Source organism: Oncorhynchus masou, chromosome 32 (assembly GCF_036934945.1).
Source record: "Oncorhynchus masou masou isolate Uvic2021 chromosome 32, UVic_Omas_1.1, whole genome shotgun sequence".
Taxonomy (NCBI): Eukaryota; Metazoa; Chordata; class Actinopteri; order Salmoniformes; family Salmonidae; genus Oncorhynchus; species Oncorhynchus masou.
In genome coordinates this window covers 8,223,697-8,244,083 of record NC_088243.1, presented here as the reverse complement: position 1 = coordinate 8,244,083, position 20,387 = coordinate 8,223,697, and positions in this window count along the sequence as shown.

The window sequence follows — 20,387 nt, the reverse complement described above, 5'->3', positions numbered from 1 at the left end:
TAGAACCCCCACAGTACTGTACAGTTTGAGTGATTATACTATACATGTTGATGAGAACTAGAACCCTCACAGTACTGTACAGTAGGAGTGATTATACTATACATGTTGATGAGAACTAGAACCCCCACAGTACTGTACAGTATGAGTGATTATACTATACATGTTGATGAGAACTAGAACCCTCACAGTACTGTACAGTATGAGTGATTATACTATACATGTTGATGAGAACTAGAACCCTCACAGTACCGTACAGTAGGAGTGATTATACTATACATGTTGATGAGAACTAGAACCCTCACAGTACTGTACAGTATGAGTGATTATACTATACATGTTGATGAGAACTAGAACCCTCACAGTACTGTACAGTATGAGTGATTATACTATACATGTTGATGAGAACTAGAACCCCCACAGTACTGTACAGTAGGAGTGATTATACTATACATGTTGATGAGAACTAGAACCCTCACAGTACTGCACAGTAGGAGTGATTATACTAGACATGTTGATGAGAACTAGAACCCCCACAGTACTGTACAGTAGGAGTGATTATACTATACATGTTGATGAGAACTAGAACCCTCACAGTACTGTACAGTAGGAGTGATTATACTCTACATGTTGATGAGAACTAGAACCCTCACAGTACTGTACAGTAGGAGTGATTATACTAGACATGTTGATGAGAACTAGAACCCTCACAGTACTGTACAGTAGGAGTGATTATACTATAGATGTTGATGAGAACTAGAACCCTCACAGTACTGTACAGTAGGAGTGATTATACTATACATGTTGATGAGAACTAGAACCCTCACAGTACTGTACAGTATGAGTGATTATACTAGACATGTTGATGAGAACTAGAACCCCCACAGTACTGTACAGTATGAGTGATTATACTATACATGTTGATGAGAACTAGAACCCTCACAGTACTGTACAGTAGGAGTGATTATACTATACATGTTGATGAGAACTAGAACCCCCACAGTACTGTACAGTATGAGTGATTATACTCTACATGTTGATGAGAACTAGAACCCTCACAGTACCGTACAGTAGGAGTGATTATACTATACATGTTGATGAGAACTAGAACCCTCACAGTACTGTACAGTAGGAGTGATTATACTCTACATGTTGATGAGAACTAGAACCCTCACAGTACTGTACAGTAGGAGTGATTATACTATACATGTTGATGAGAACTAGAACCCTCACGGTACTGTACAGTAGGAGTGATTTATACTATATATGTTTGTTTTTAGTCATTATAATTATAATTGCATCCCTGGATTGTCAGGAATTATTAGTTTTTTCAACGTTTTATTTTTCACAAGTAAATGACTACATGCAAAGATATAGAAAAAATAAAGGGTGTTGAAGCAAATTCCTGCATTTCTGATTCATTCTTGTTACATATAATTTAGTACAGTCAGTAATGTGAAAAGGTGTTACTGTTATTCTATCATGAAATACTGATTTATGTGAAAAATCATTCAAACTTCAAAGAGAAAAGTTAATCACTTATGTAACGCTCCCTGTGGTTAGTGTTTTGAGGTCAGTGTGTTAAGAGAGACAATGTTATGCTTTCTGAGTGAGAGTTGTTGCCAGTGTTACGATGGAACAAGCTTATTTTGAAATATGTATGAAGCTTTGGTGGTTTGAGTCAGTTTTGGAGTTGAGATGCATGTTGGTTAATGCAGACTGTTTGAAGAGTTTTAAAAAGTGGCTTCAGCCGATGCTTGTTCGAAACAGAAAAATACTGAAATAACTGGTGTACCAGACAGCCCTGTGTGTGTGTTTAGTTGAGTGTGTGTGTGTGTGTGTGCGTGTGTGTGTGTGTGTGTGTGTGTGCGCGCGCGTGCGCGTGTGTGTGTGTGCGTGTGTGTGTGTGTGTGTTTGTGTGCGTGCGTGCGTGTGTGTGTGTGTGTGTGTGTGTGCGTGCGTGCGTGCGTGCGTGTGTGTGTGTGTGCGTGCGTGCGTGCGCGTGCGTGCGTGCGTGCTTGCGTGCGTGCGTGTGTGTGTGTGTGACCCTGTGGTAGGGCAATGTGTTCCTCTTCAAGAGAGAGTTAAAGTGACAGCTTGTCTAAGCCATGATTCCTCCCAACCAATTACACAGCACAGGGAAAGTAATCGCTAAGCCTCTCTATCTCTCTCTCACTTACTCTCTCGCAATTCAATTCAAGGGGCAGTGTTGGCATGGGAAACATATGTTTACATTGCCAAGGCAAGTGAAATGGATAAACAAAAGATATATAAACAATAAAAAGTGATGTAACGATGTGCAAATAGTTAAAGTACTAAAGGGAAAATAAATAAACATTAATATGGGTTGTATTTACAATGGTGTTTGTTCTTCACTGGTTGCCCTTTTCTTGTGGCAACAGATCACACATCTTGCTGCTGTGATGGCACACTGTGGAATTTCACTCTCTCTCTACGTCTCTCTCTCTCTCTCCCTCTCTCTCTCTCTCTCTCTCTCTCTCTCTCTCTCTCTCTCTCTCTCTCTCTCTCTCTCTCTCTCTCTCTCTCTCTCACACACACACCTTCATGGATGTAAGTGATACGTTTTCTTTTAAACACTGAGTGGCTGATTGAATCTGCCTAGAGTGCCAGAGCAGATGGATTATTTTTGAGCCAGGCAAGCTCAATCAAGCACAACATTTCCTCTTTTAATTCTATGCATATCTGCATTCTGTGTTCTTCTTGTGTGTGCGTCTCTCTGTGTGTGTGTGTGTGTGTGTGTGTGTGTGTGTGTGTGTGTGTGTGTGTGTGTGTGTGTGTGTGTGTGTGTGTGTGTGTGTGTGTGTGTGTGTGTGTGTGTGTGTGTGTGTGTGTGTGTGTGTGTGTGTGTGTGTGTGTGTGTGTGTGTTTAGTTTTAATAGAGAGCTGCTCAAGTAAACCACATTGAGTTTCATTTCTCACTGCCTCCCCCTCTTCTCCCCTTCTTTCTCCTCTACGCCTCCCTCCTTTATCTCACTCCTCTCTCCTCCTTTCCACCCCTCTCTTCCTCCTCTCCTCTGTCCTCTCGTCTCCTCTGATACGTCTTCCTCTCCTCTCTCCTCTCGTCTCCTCCTATACTTCCTCTCGTGCTCTTGTCTCCTCTCAGACTTCTTCCTCTCCTCCACTCGTCTCCTCTCAGACTTCTTCATCTCCTCCTCTCGTCTCCTCTCATGTCTTCCTCTCCTCTCTCCTCTCGTCTCCTCTCATACTTCTTCCTCTCCTCCTCTTGTCTCCTCTCATACGTCTTCCTCTCGTCTCCTTTCATTAGTCTTCCTCTACTCTCTCTTCTTGTCTCCTCTCATACTTCTTCCTCTCGTCTCCTTTCATTAGTCTTCCTCTCCTCTCTCCTCTCGTCTCCTCTCATACGTATTCCTTTCCTCTCTTCCACCCCTCTCATTTCCCCAAAAGCTTCCAGACCCCTCCCTCCTTCTCTCCCCCTCCCTCCTTCTCTCTTCCTCTGCCTTTTTCTCTCTGTCTTAATTATTTTTCTCACAGACAATCATGGAGTTGTTCATTAAAATGGCAAGGCTGAATCAATATGGCCACTGCTGACTGACACTGACTGTGCAACATAACGCAGCATTCAGCCAGCCAATTACACACAGAGACAGAGAGGGGAGGGGGGTGTAGAGGAGAGGTGTGGGGGGTAGAGTAGAGGAGAGGAGAGGAGAGGAGAGGAGAGGAGAGGAGAGGAGAGGAGAGGAGAGGAGAGGAGAGGAGAGGAGAGAGAGAGGAGAGGAGAGGAGAGGAGAGGAGAGGAGAGGAGAGGAGAGGAGAGGAGAGGAGAGATTTAGTTGAGCCAATAGCTGAAACAATGATTGCTGAAACCTTTGATGCAATACAAATGTGTGTGTCAAAGTATATGTGTGTGTGTGTGTGTGTGTGTGTGTGTGTGTGTGTGTGTGTGTGTGTGTGTGTGTGTGTGTGTGTGTGTGTGTGTGTGTGTGTGTGTGTGTGTGTGTGTGTGTGTGTGTGTGTGTGTGTGTGTCTGTGTGTGTGTGTCTGTGTGTGTGTGTGTGTGTGTTGCTCGTCTAAGGGGATGCACATTGACAAGTGGTGCTTGTGGTGGACTGATATAGGGCAGTAGAGCTGTCATAGAGGGACAGAAACACTCTGGCCTGCATGGTGGTTTAGGGGTTAGAGGTCAGGGTCAGGGTCAGGGTCTACCTGGCTACAACCCTGGTGCAACATAATGAGACGTGTTGAGGAGGAATGTCTGGTCTGCACAACACTGCTACACTCTCTGGTCTGCACACCACTGCTACACTCTCTGGTCTGCACACCTCTGCTACACTCTCTGGTCTGCACAACACTGCTACACTCTCTGGTCTGCACACCACTGCTACACTCTCTGGTCTGCACACCTCTGCTACACTCTCTGACAATGGATACACGTGACTCCTAGGAAGTGCAGCGTTCTCCAGAAGGTTTATCACGCAGTCCTCTCGACGATGGGGTGGTAATTGGGTCTCCCTCTTTTTACTGAAGGCGATAGCCAAATCGGCATATTCAGAGGGAATGCGCACGATGGAAACTTGGTCTTGGCTCTCCACCGTAGTCGCACCAACGGCAACTCCTATACACCTACCTGAACACTCCTCTGACCACCCCCTAAGAGCCCCCTGTCGCCAGGAAATCACCGGGTTGTGTTGAGCTAGCCAGGGAACCCCCAACACCACTGGAAACGCAGGTGAATCTATAAGGAACAGACTAATCTGCTCCTTATGATCCCCCTGCGTTACCATGTCCAGCGGCACTGTAGCCTCCCTAATTACTCCTGACCCTAATGGTCGGCTATCTAAGGAGTGCACGGGGAAAGGTAGGTCTAACGACACCAAGGGAATCCCTAGCCTTAACGCAAGCCCACAATCCATGAAATTCCCAGCTGTGCCTGAATCGACTAGCGCCTTATGCTGTAGAGAGGGAAAAAACCCATGGAAAGAAGTCAACACATACATATGACCGACAGGAAGCTCTGGGTGAGTCTGGTGCTTACTCACCTGGGGTGATCGAACAGTGCTCCGCCTGCCCTCGCGACTCCCAGAAGAGTTCCTCCAGCACCGGTCGGACGTGTGCCCTCGTCGACCACAACTGGTGCAGGAGGACACTCCTCCTCCGGTCCCCCTCGAAGCCGCCTAAATCCATAGGGATAGGGGCAGGAGGGCTGGGAAGTGGAAACGACAGGGCCTGATCTGAACGCCCGCGGGCAGCCAGCAGGTTGTCGAGACGGATAGCCAAGTCAATGAGTTCCTCCAGTGTAAATGTGGTGTCCCGACATGCCAGCTCCCTGCAGACGTCCTCCCTGAGACTACATCTGAAATTGTCGATCAAGGCCCTGTCGTTCCATCCTGCTCCGGCGGCCAAGGTCCTGAACTCCAGAGCAAAATCCTGTACGCTCCTCGTCTCCTGACGCAGGTGGAACAGCCGTTCACCCGCCACCTGACACTGGTGGATGGTCAAAAACAGCTCGGAATCGGCGGGTGAACTCTGGGTAATTATCCCTCGCCGAGTCCGGACCATTCCACACTGCGTTGGCCCACTCGAGGGCTCGCCCAGTCAAGCAGGAGACGAGGGCGCTCACGCTCACCTCTCCGGAGGGAGCAGGACGCACGGTAGCCAGGTATAGTTCTAGTTGAAGGAGGAAACCCTGGCACCCAGCCGCCGTTCCGTCATACTCCCGTGGGAGCGTCAGCCGAAGAGCCCCGGAGCCAGATGTGGTCGCAGGAGCAGGAGGTGCTGAAGAAGGGGTTACTGGAGATGAGGTGGGAAGGCCACTCCTCTCCCATCAATCCATCCTCTCCATCATTTGGTCCATGGCAGAACCAATCCTGTGAATCACGCTGGTGTGATGGAGGACCCTCTCTTCCATCGATGGGAGAGGAGACACGGCTGCTGATTCCATGGAGGTGGGACAAAACAAGGGCGGGACAACCTACTACATATAAGGACACTAATTAAACTAAAATACACACAGGTGAAACCAATCAGACAAAACCAACAGACATACGAAAAATCGGTAGTGGCTAGAAGGACGGTGATGATGACCGCCGAGCACCGCCGAACAGGCAGGAGAGCCAACCTCGGCGGAAGTCGTGACAGGTATACTGTTTAGGGGGTTTTATTAAAGCATTGCTTTGTCAGGTATACTGTTTAGGGGGTTTATAAAAGCATTGCTTTGTCAGGTATACTGTTTAGGGTTTTTTCTGACAAGGTGAGAAAAATGTAGCTGGCTCAGACACAACGTTCTCGACTGCTGTGTGTCTGTCTGACGTACTGATGGTAAGCAGACTGGCTGCATTGATCCTAAAATTAAACGGATCAGACACTATCTACCCTCCTTTTCCCTTTCTCCATCCACCCATTCATCCCTATCCCTCAATCCCTCTCCCTCCATCCCTCAATCCCTCTCCCTCCATCCCCCAATCCCTCTCCCTCCATCCCTCAATCCCTCTCCCTCCATCCCTCAATCCCTCTCCCTCCATCCCTCAATCCCTCTCCCTCCATCCCTCAATCCCTCTCCCTCCATCCCTCAATCCCTCTCCCTCCATCCCTCAATCCCTCTCCCTCCATCCCTCAATCCCTCCATCCCTCAATCCCTCTCCCTCCATCCCTCAATCCCTCTCCCTCCATCCCTCAATCCCTTTCCCTCCATCCCTCAATCCCTCTCCCTCCATCCCTCAATCCCTCTCCCTCCATCCCTCAATCCCTCTCCCTCCATCCCTCTCCCTCCATTCCTCAATCCCTCTCCCTCCATCTCTCTCCCTCCATCCCTCAATCCCTCTCCTCCATTCCTCAATCCCTCTCCCTCCATCCCTCTCCCAAAACCTCCATCCTTCTCCATATCCCTCCATCCCTCTCCCTCCATCCCTCAATCCCTCTCCCTCCATTCCTCTCCCAAAACCTCCATCCTTCTCCATATCCCTCCATCCCTCTCCCTCCATCCCTCAATCACTCTCCCTCCATCCCTCAATCCCTCTCCCTCCATCCCTCTCCCAAAACCTCCATCCTTCTCCATATCCCTCCATCCCTCTCCCTCCATCCCTCCATCCCTCAATCCCTCTCCCTCCATCCCTCTCCCAAAACCTCCATCCTTCTCCATATCCCTCCATCCCTCTCCCTCCATCCCTCTATCTCTATCCCTCCATCTCTCTCCCTATCCCTCCATCTTCCAAACTCTCCATCCCTCTTCCGATCCCTCCATCCCTCTCTCCCTCTCTCTCAATCCCTCCATCCCTCTCCAAATCCCTCCATCCCTCTCCATATCCCTCCATCCAATCTCTCTATCCCTCCATCCCTCTATATAAACCCCTGACCCGCTCCCTATCCCTCCATCCCTCTTCCTATCCCTCCATCCATCTCCCTATCCCTCCATCCCTCTTCCTATCCCTCCAATCCTCTCCCTGTCCATCCATCCCTCTCCCTATCCCTCCATCCCTATTCCTATCCCTCCATCACACTTCCTATCCCTCCATCCCTCATCCTATACCTCCATCCCTCTCCGGAACCCTCCATCCCTCTCCCTCCATTTCTATCCCTATCCCTCCATCCCTCTTCTTATCCCTCCATCCCTCTCCATATCCCTCCATCCCACTCCCTATCCCTCCATCCCTCTCCATATCCCTCCATCCCTCTCCCTATCCCTCCATCCCTCTCTCCCTATCCCTCCATCCCTCTCCCTATCCCTCCATCCCACTCCCTATCCCTCCATCCCTCTCCATATCCCTCCATCCCACTCCCTATCCCTCCATCCCTCTCCATATCCCTCCATCCCTCTCCCTATCCCTCCATCCCTCTCCCTATCCCTCCATCCCTATCCCTCTCCCTCCATCCCTCTCCCTATCCCTCCATCCCTCTCCCTATCCCTCCATCCCTATCCCTCTCCCTCCATCCCTCTCCCTATCCCTCCATCCTTATCCCTCTCCCTCCATCCCTCTCCCTATCCCTCCATCCCTCTCCATATCCCTCCATCCCTCTCCCTATCCCTCCATCCCTCTCCCTATCCCTCCATCCCTATCCCACTCCCTCCATCCCTCTCCCTATCCCTCCATCCCTATCCCACTCCCTCCATCCCTCTCCCTCTCCCTCATCCCTATCCCTCTCCCTCCATCCCTCTCCCTATCCCTCCATCCCTCTCCATATCCTCCATCCCTCTCCCTATCCCTCCATCCCTCTTCCTATCCCTCCATCCCTATCCCTCCATCCCTCTCCCTATCCCTCCATCCTTCTCCCTATCCCTCCATCCCTATCCCACTCCCTCCATCCCTCTCCCTATCCCTCCATCCCTATCCCTCTCCCTCCATCCCTCTCCCTATCCCTCCATCCCTCTCCCTATCCCTCCATCCCTCTCCCTATCCCTCCATCCCTATCCCTCCATCCCTCTCCCTATCCCTCCATCCTTCTCCCTATCCCTCCATCCCTATCCCACTCCCTCCATCCCTATCCCACTCCCTCCATCCCTCTCCCTATCCCTCCATCCCTCTCCCTATCCCTCCATCCCTCTCCATATCCCTCCATCCCTCTCCCTATCCCTCCATCCCTCTCCCTATCCCTCCATCCCTATCCCTCTCCCTCCATCCCTCTCCCTATCCCTCCATCCCTATCCCACTCCCTCCATCCTCTCCCTATCCCTCCATCCCTATCCCACTCCCTCCATCCCTCTCCCTATCCCTCCATCCCTATCCCTCTCCCTCCATCCCTCTCCCTATCCCTCCATCCCTCTCCCTATCCCTCCATCCCTCTCCCTATCCCTCCATCCCTATCCCTCCATCCCTCTCCCTATCCCTCCATCCCTCTCCCTATCCCTCCATCCCTATCCCACTCCCTCCATCCCTCTCCCTATCCCTCCATCCCTCTCCCTCCATCCCTCTCCCTCCATCCCTCTCCCTCCATCCCTCTCCCTCCATCCCTCTCCCTATCCCTCCATCCCTATTCCTATCCCTCCATCACACTTCCTATCCCTCCATCCCTCTCCATATCCCTCCATCCCTCTCCCTATCCCTCCATCCCTCTCCCTATCCCTCCATCCCTCTCCCTATCCCTCCATCCCTATCCCTCTCCCTCCATCCCTCTCCATATCCCTCCATCCCTCTCCCTATCCCTCCATCCCTCTCCCTATCCCTCCATCCCTATCCCTCCATCCCTCTCCCTATCCCTACATCCCTCTCCCTATCCCTCCAGCCCTATCCCTCTCCCTCCATCCCTCTCCCTCCATCCCTATCCCTCCATCCCTCTCCCTATCCCTCCATCCCTCTCCCTATCCCTCCATCCCTATCCCTCTCCCTCCATCCCTCTCCATATCCCTCCATCCCTCTCCATATCCCTCCATCCCTCTCCCTATCCCTCCATCCCTCTCCCTATCCCTCCATCCCTCTCCCTATCCCTCCATCCCTATCCCTCTCCCTCCATCCCTCTCCATATCCCTCCATCCCTCTCCATATCCCTCCATCCCTCTCCCTATCCCTCTATCCCTCTCCCTCCATTGCTCACCCTACCCTTCATCCATCTCCCTCTCCCTCCATCCATCTCCCTCCATCCCTCAATCTCTCTCCTTCCATCCCTCTTCCTCCATTTCTACCATTCCAGTGTTTTACTTGCTATATTGTATTTACTTATTTTCCACCGTAATTTGCTAATAAATTCATTAAAAATCCTACAATGTGATTTTCTGGATTTTTTTTCCTAATTTTCCCTGTCATAGTTGAAGTGTACCTATGATGAAAATTACAGGCCTCTCTCATCTCTTTAAGTAGGATAACTTGCACAATTGGTGGCTGACTAAATACGTTTTTGCCCCACTGTAGGTATGTGTATGTATGTATGTGTATATGTATGTATATATGTGTACATGTATGTATATATGTGTATATGTATGTACATATGTGTATATGTATGTATATTTGTGTATATGTATGTATGTATATATGTGTATGTGTATGTATATATGTGTATATGTATGTATATATGTGTATATGTATGTCTATATGTGTATATGTATGTATATATGTGTATATGTATGTAAATATGCATGTATGAATGTGTATATGTATGTATTTATGTGTATATGTATGTCTATATGTGTATATGTATGTATATATGCGTATATGTATGTATATATGTGTATATGTATGCATGAATGTATGGATATATATATATTTACTTTTTTATGGGGATTGGAAATGATGCAGACAATTACATTGATGGAACCAATATTCTTTCCACAATATTAAGCTGATCCACCCCATAACATGTTTTTAATAATAATAAAAAGTTCAAATTAAAAAGAATGTGAAATGTCAGAATAATAGTAGAGAGATTTATGTCAGCTTTTATTTCTTTCATCACATTCCCAGTGGGTCAGAAGTTTAAAGAAGTTTAAATTCTTTATCTTGGGACAAACGTTTCATGGAGCTTTCCACAAGCTTCCAACAATAAGTTGGGTGAATTTTGACACTTTCCTCCTGACAGAGCTGGTGTAACTGAGTCAGGTTCTTAGGCCTCCTTGATCGCACACACTTTTTCAGCTCTGTCCATTCATTTTCTCTAGGATTGAGGTCAGGGCTTTGTGTTGGCCACTCCAATACCTTCTTTGTTGTCCTTGAGCCATTTTACCACAACTTTGGAAGTATGCTTGGGGTCATTGTCCAGTTGGAAGACCCATTTGCGACCAAGCTTTAACTTCCTGACTGATGTCTTGAGATGCTGCTTCAATATATCCACATCATTTTCCATCCTCATGATGGCTTCCTCCTTGTAGTTTCATCTCTAGGAGACAGAACGCGTCTCCGTCCTGAGTGGTGTAACAGCTGCATGATCCCATGGTGTTAAAACATGCGTACTATTGTTTGTAAAGATGAATGAATGATGCATTTTTCCCAAGGATGAAACAGACTTGTGGAGGTCTACAATTGTTTTTCAGAGGTCTTGGCTGATTTCTTTTGATTTTCTCATGATGTCAAGCAAAGAGGCACTGGGTTTTAAGGTAGGCCTTGAAAGACATCCAAAGGTACACATTCAATTGACTCAAATGATGTCAATTAGCCTATCAGAAGCTTCTAAAGCCATGACATTTTCTGTAATTTTCCAAGCTCAGGAAGGAGAGGTGTTCTGTCTCCTAGAGATGAACGTACTTTGGTGCAAAAAGTGCAAATCAATCCCAGAACAACAGGAAAGGATCTTGTGAAGATGCTGGAGGAAACTGGTACAAAAGTATCTATATCCACAGTAAAAACAAGTCCTATATCGACATAACTTGAAAGGCCGCTCAGCACGGAAGAAGCCACTCCTCCAAAACCGCCTTTAAAAAGCCAAACTACGGTTTGCAACTGCACATGGGGACAAAGATCATACTTTTTGGAGAAATGTCCTCTGTTCTGATGAAACAGAAATATAACTGTTTGGCTATAATGTCCATCGTTATGTTCGGAGGAAAAAGGGGGAGGCTTGCAAGCCGAAGAACACCATCCCAAGCATGTACCATGGGGTGGCAGCATCACTGCGGGTGCTTTGCTGCAGGAGGGACTGATGCACTTCACAAATTAGATGGCATCATGAGGAAGGAAAAGTATGTCGATATATTGAAGCAACATCTCAAGACATCAGTCAGGAAGTTAAAACTTGGTCGAAAATGCATCTTCCAAATGGACAATGACCCCAAGCATACTTCCACATCTGTGGCAAAATGGCTTAAGGACAACAAAGTCAAGTTATGAGTGGCCATCACAAAGCCCTGACCTCAATCCTATAGAACATTCTTGGGCATACCTGAAAAAGCGTGTGCGAGCAAGGAGGTCTACAAACCTGACTCAGTTACACCAGCTCTGTCAGGAGGAATGGGCCACAATTCACCTAACTTATTGTGGGAAGCTTGTGGAAGGCTCCCCGAAATGATTGACCAATGTTAAACAATTTAAAGGCAATGCAACCAAATACTAATTGAGTGCATGTAAACTTCTGACCCACTGGGAATGTGATGAAAAAAGTACAATCTGAAATAAATCATTCTTCACTACACTACTATTCCTCCACTATAGGGGGAATACTGTAGATACGTTTGTTAAAAAATAGTGTTTATTGAAGGAAGACTAGATTCTTGCTCAGTGTGTGTGTGTGTGTGTGTGTGTGTGTGTGTGTGTGTGTGTGACTATTGCTGTGGCTCTATGCACACTCCCCAGATTGTATCCGCACGCTCACACATACGACACCACTCTCCAACACACACACGAACACACACACACACACACACACACACACACACACACACACACAACCAGTAGCCCGGTAGAAGAACATCCTTTGTGGAAATGACAAGAAACATAGTGACATTTGAAAGGCTCCCACTGACAGGCAGATTTTATGTGTTCCCAGCAATTACCTAACAACAGAGTGGAGTGGACCTGCTTCTCTCTCTCTCTCTCTCTCTCTCTCTCTCTCTCTCTCTCTCTTCTGTCCTCCCTCTGTCCATCCCTCCCTTCTGTCCCCCTCCATCCATCTCCCCCTCCCTTTTAACATATATTGTCAAAATGTGTTTTTTGGATATAATTATAGTTAGAGTTGTTTGACTTTGTGGCTGTGTCATCTTTGTGACCACTCTGCAGAGCTGCCTCCAGAACAACATTCATGATGAAAACACTAACCTGCTATCACCCTCCATCTCAATTCAATTTCAATGTCAATTAAATGGCTTTATTGGCATGGGGAACATATGTTTACATTGCCAAAGTAAGTGATGTTGATAATAAACAAAAGTGAAATCAACAATAAATTAAAAAAAGTGTAAAGGAAACATCACAGAAGTACCAAAATAATAAAGACATTTCAAATGTCATATCATGTCAGTATGCAGTGTTGTAACGATGTGCAAATAGTTAAAGTACAAAAGGGAAAATAAATAAACAGAAATATTGGTTGTATTTACAATGTTGTTTGTTCTTCACTGGCTGCCCTCTTCTTGTGGCAACAGGTCACAAATCTTGCTGCTGTGATGGCACTCTGGTATTTCAACCAGTAGATATGGGAGTTTAGCAACATTGGATTTTTTGTGGATCTGTGTAACCTGAGGGAAATATGTGTCTCTAATATGGTCATACATTGGACAGGAGTTTAGGAAGTGCAGCTCAGTTTCCACCTCGTTTTGAGTCTGTGCATAGTCAAAGTTTTCCTTAATTTTGGGTCAGTCACAGTGGTCAGGTATTCTGCCACTGTCTACTTTCTGTTTAGGGCCAAATAGCATTCTAGTTTGCTCTGTTTTTTTTGTTAATTCTTTCCAATGTGTCAAGTAATCATCTTTTTGTTTTCCCATGATTTGGTTGGGTCTAATTGTGTTGCTGTCCTGGGGCTCTCTCTCTCTTCTTCTCTCTTTCTCCCTCTCTCTCGGCCTCCCAGCGGTGATTGCTGCTTCCTATTCAGCCTCAAAGCGAGAGCTTTTTCCTGCCACAAAAAAAATGTAAATTACGTTCACTCCAATTCACTGCTAATGTTCCCACATTCTCTTCTGTTTGAAAGCCTAACAAACAGACTGGTAACAGTGTTACATGGACTCAGACGTTGTGTTTAATCAGCTTTCACCATCAATCAGCTTTCTGTCATTTAACACAAGCACTTCTTACGGAGTTCTCAGTGATTCCATAAGTGTAAGCCACTCCCTCTCTCCCTGCCGGCTCTCAGAGGAAAGCTCTGCCTCCGTCAGTCTTTCCATGCCTCTGTAATTATGCGCCTCACTCAATTCTGGTACAAAAGCAGTGTACACACCAAACTCAGACCTATTACTGACACACACACACACACACACACGCATGCATGTACGCGCACACACAGACACACACACACACACACACAGACAAACACGCGCATGCATGTACGCGCACACACAAACACACACACACACTAATTTGGTGGCTTTGCCAAAGCTCTGCTGTGTTCCCTCTCAGGTATGGAGGACAAATTGAATCGTGAATAACTACTGTGTCCTAAAGACCACGTCGCTCTTTCAGGTGAAATCAGATGTTCAGCTAACTCACCACAATATATATACTCCAACTAACTCACCACAATATATATACTCCAACTAACTCACCACAATATATATACTCCAACTAACTTACCACAATATACCCCAACTAACTCACCACAATATACCCCAGCCAACTCACCACAATACACTCCAACTAACTCACCACAATATATATACTCCAACTAACTCACCACAATATACCCCAACTAACTCACCACAATATACCCCAGCCAACTCACCACAATACACTCCAACTAACTCACCACAATATACCCCAACTAACTCACCACAATAAACTACAACAAACTCACCACAATATACACCAACTAACTCACCACAATACACTCCAACTAACTCACCACAATACACTCCAACTAACTCACCACAATATACCCCAAATAACTCACCACAATATATATACTCCCACTAACTCACCACAATATACCCCAGCCAACTCACCAAAATACACTCCAACTAACTCAGCACAATATACCCCAACTAACTCACCACAATATACTCCCACTAACTCAACACAATATACCCCAGCCAACTCACCACAATACACTCCAACTAACTCACCACAATATACCCCAACTAACTCACCACAATATACCCCAACTAACTCACCACAATATACCCCAGCCAACTCACCACAATACACTCCAACTAACTCACCACAATATATATACTCCAACTAACTCACCACAATATACCCCAACTAACTCACCAAAATATACCCCAGCCAACTCACCACAATACACTCCAACTAACTCACCACAATATACCCCAACTAACTCACCACAATACACTCCAACTAACTCACCACAATACACTCCAACTAACTCACCACAATATACCCCAACTAACTCACCACAATATATATACTCCCACTAACTCACCACAATAAACCCCAGCCAACTCACCACAATGCACTCCAACTAACTCAACACAATATACCCCAACTAACTCACCACAATACATATACTCCAACTAACTCACCACAATATACCCCAGCCAACTCACCACAATACACTTCAACTAACTCACCACAATGTACTCCAACTACACACCACAATATATATACTCCCACTAACTCACCACAATATACCCCAGCCAACTCACCACACTATACTCCAACTAACTCACCACAATATACCCCAACTAACTCACCACAATATACCCCAGCCAACTCACCACAATACATTCCAACTAACTCACCACAATATACCCCAACTAACTCACCACAATACAATCCAACTAACTCACCACAATATACCCCAACTAACTCACCACCATATATATACTCCCACGAACTCACCACAATATACCCCAGCCAACTCACCACAATACAACCCAACTAACTCACCACAATATACCCCAACTAAATCACCACAATATATATACTCCCACTAACTCACCACAATATACCCCAACTAAATCACCACAATATATATACTCCCACTAACTCACCACAATATACCCCAGCCAACTCACCACAATACACTCCAACTAACTCACCACAATATACCCCAACTTACTCACCACAATACACTCCAACTAACTCACCACAATATACACCAACTAACTCACCACAATATATATACTCCCACTAACTCACCACAATATACCCCAGCCAACTCACCACAATACACTTCAACAAACTCACCACAATATACTCGAACTACTCACCACAATATATATACTCCAACTAACTCACCACAATATACCCCAGCCAACTCACCACAATACACTTCAACTAACTCACCACAATATACTCCAACTACTCACCACTATATATACTCCCACTAACTCACCACAATATACCCCAGCCAACTCACCACAATACACTCCAACTAAATCACCACAATATTCCCCAGCCAACTCACCACAATATACCCCAGCCAACTCACCACAATACACTTCAACTAACTCACCACAATATACTCCAACTACTCACCACAATATATATACTCCAACTAACTCACCACAATATACCCCAGCCAACTCACCACAATACACTTCAACTAACTCACCACAATATATATACTCCCACTAACTCACCACAATATACCCCAGCCAACTCAACACAATACACTTCAACTAACTCACCACAATATACTCCAACTACTCACCACAATATATATACTCCAACTAACTCACCACAATATACCCCAGCCAACTCAACACAATACACTCCAAATAACTCACCACAATATACCCCAACTAACTCACCACAATATACCCCAGCCAACTCACCACAATACACTCCAACTAACTCACCACAATATATATACTCCAACTAACTCACCACAATATACCCCAACTAACTCACCACAATCTACCCCAGCCAACTCACCACAAAACACTCCAACTAACTCACCACAATATACCCCAACTAACTCACCACAATACACTCCAACTAACTCACCACAATAAACCCCAGCCAACTCACCACAATGCACTCCAACTAACTCAACACAATATACCCCAACTAACTCATCACAATATATATACTCCAACTAACTCACCACAATATACCCCAGCCAACTCACCACAATATACTTCAACTAACTCACCACAATGTACTCCAACTACACACCACAATATATATACTCCCACTAACTCACCACAATATACCCCAGCCAACTCACCACAATACACTCAAACTAAATCACCACAATATATTCCAAATAACTCACCAAAATATATATACTCCAACTAACTCACCACAATATACCCCAGCCAACTCACCACAATATACCCCAACTAACTCACCACAATATACCCCAACTAACTCACCACAATATACCCCAGCCAACTCACCACAATACATTCCAACTAACTCACCACAATATACCCCAACTAACTCACCACAATACAATCCAACTAACTCACCACAATATACCCCAACTAACTCACCACCATATATATACTCCCACAAACTCACCACAATATACCCCGGCCAACTCACCACAATACACTTCAACTATCTCACCACAATATACTCCAACTACTCACCACAATATATATACTCCCACTAACTCACCACAATATACCCCAGCCAACTCACCACAATACACTCCAACTAACTCACCACAATATACCCCAATTAACTCACCACAATATACCCCAGCCAACTCACCACAATATACTCCAACTAACTCACCAAAATATATATACTCCAACTAACTCACCACAATATACCCTAGCCAACTCACCACAATATACTCCAACTAACTCACCACAATATACCCCAACCAACTCACCACAATATACCCCAGCCAACTCACCACAATACACTTCAACTAACTCACCACAATATGCTCCAACTACTCACCACAATATATATACTCCAACTAACTCACCACAATATACCCCAGCCAACTCACCACAATACACTTCAACTAACTCACCACAATATACTCCAACTACTCACCACAATATACTCCAACTACTCACCACAATATATATACTCCCACTAACTCACCACAATATACCCCAGCCAACTCACCACAATACACTCCAACTAAATCACCACAATATACTCCAACTAACTCACCAAAATATATATACTCCAACTAACTCACCACAATATACCCCAGCCAACTCACCACAATACACTCCAACTAAATCACCACAATATACTCCAACTAACTCACCAAAATATATATACTCCAACTAACTCACCACAATATACCCCAGCCAACTCACCACAATACACTCCAACTAACTCACCACAATATACCCCAACTAACTCACCACAATATACCCCAACTAACTCACCACAATATACCCCAGCCAACTCACCACAATACACTCCAACTAACTCACCACAATATATATACTCCAACTAACTCAACACAATATACCCCAACTAACTCACCACAATATACCCCAGCCAACTCACCACAATACACTCCAACTAACTCACCACAATATACCCCAACTAACTCACCACAATACACTCCAACTAACTCACCACAATATACCCCAACTAACTCACCACAATACATTTCCAACTAACTCACCACAATACACTCCAACTAACTCACCACAATATACCCCAACTAACTCACCACAATATATATACTCCCACTAACTCACCACAATAAACCCCAGCCAACTCACCACAATGCACTCCAACTAACTCAACACAATATACCCCAACTAACTCACCACAATATATATACTCCAACTAACTCACCACAATATACCCCAGCCAACTCACCACAATACATTCCAACTAACTCGCCACAATATACCCCAACTAACTCACCACAATATACCCCAGCCAACTCACCACAATACATTCCAACTAACTCACCACAATATACCCCAACTAACTCACCACAATACAATCCAACTAACTCACCACAATATACCCCAACTAATTCACCACCATATATATACTCCCACGAACTCACCACAATATACCCCAGCCAACTCACCTCAATACAACCCAACTAACTCACCACAATATACCCCAACTAACTCACCACAATATATATACTCCCACTAACTCACCACAATATACCCCAGCCAACTCACCACAATACACTCCAACTAACTCACCACAATATACACCAACTAACTCACCACAATATATATACTCCCACTAACTCACCACAATATACCCCAGCCAACTCACCACAATACACTTCAACTAACTCACCACAATATACTCCAACTACTCACCACAATATATATACTCCAACTAACTCACCACAATATACCCCAGCCAACTCACCACAATACACTTCAACTAACTCTCCACAATATACTCCAACTACTCACCACAATATATATACTCCAACTAACTCACCACAATATACCCCAGCCAACTCACCACAATATACTCCAACTAACTCACCACAATATTCCCCAGCCAACTCACCACAATATACCCCAGCCAACTCACCACAATACACTTCAACTAACTCACCACAATATACTCCAACTACTCACCACAATATATATACTCCCACTAACTCACCACAATATACCCCAGCCAACTCACCACAATACACTCCAACTAAATCACCACAATATACTCCAACTAACTCACCAAAATATATATACTCCAACTAACTCACCACAATATACTCCAACTAACTCACCAAAATTGACTCCAACTAACTCACCACAAAATACTCCAACTAACTCACCACAATATACCCCAGCCAACTCACCACAATATACTCCAACTAACTCATCACAATATACTCCAACTAACTCACCACAATATACTCCAACTAACTCACCGCAGTATACTCCAACTATCTCACCACAATATACCCCAACTAACTCATCACAATATATATACTCCAACTAACTCACCACAATATACCCCAGCCAACTCACCACAATACACTTCAACTAACTCACCACAATACACTCCAACTAACTCACCACAATATACCCCAACTAACTCACCACAATATATATACTCCCACTAACTCACCACAATATACCCCAGCCAACTCACCATAATACACTTCAACAAACTCACCACAATATACCCCACCTAACTCACCACCATACATATACTCCAACTAACTCACCACAATATACTCCAACTAATTCACCACAATATACCCCAAATAACTCACCAAAATTGACTCCAACTAACCACCACAATATACTCCAACTAACTCACCACAATATACTCCAACTAACTCACCACAATATACTCCAACTAACTCACCACAATATACCCCAGCCAACTCACCACAATACACTCCAACTAACTCACCACAATATACCCCAACTAACTCACCACAATACACTCCAACTAACTCACCACAATATACCCCAACTAACTCACCCAAATTGACTCCAACTAACTCACCACAATATATATACTCCCACTAACTCACCACAATATACCCCAGCCAACTCACCATAATACACTTCAACAAACTCACCACAATATACCCCAACTAACTCACCACCATACATATACTCCAACTAACTCACCACAATATACTCCAACTAATTCACCACAATATACCCCAAATAACTCACCAAAATTGACTCCAACTAACCCACCACAATATACTCCAACTAACTCACCACAATATACTCCAACTAACTCACCACAATATACTCCAACTAACTCACCACAATATACTCCAACTAACTCACCACAATATACTCCAACTAACTCACAACTAACTCACCACAATATACCCCAACTAACTCACCCAAATTGACTCCAACTAACTCACCACAATACACTTCAACTAACTCACCACAATACACTCCAACTAACTCACCACAATATACCCCAACTAACTCACCACAATATATATACTCCCACTAACTCACCACAATATACCCCAACCAACTCACCATAATACACTTC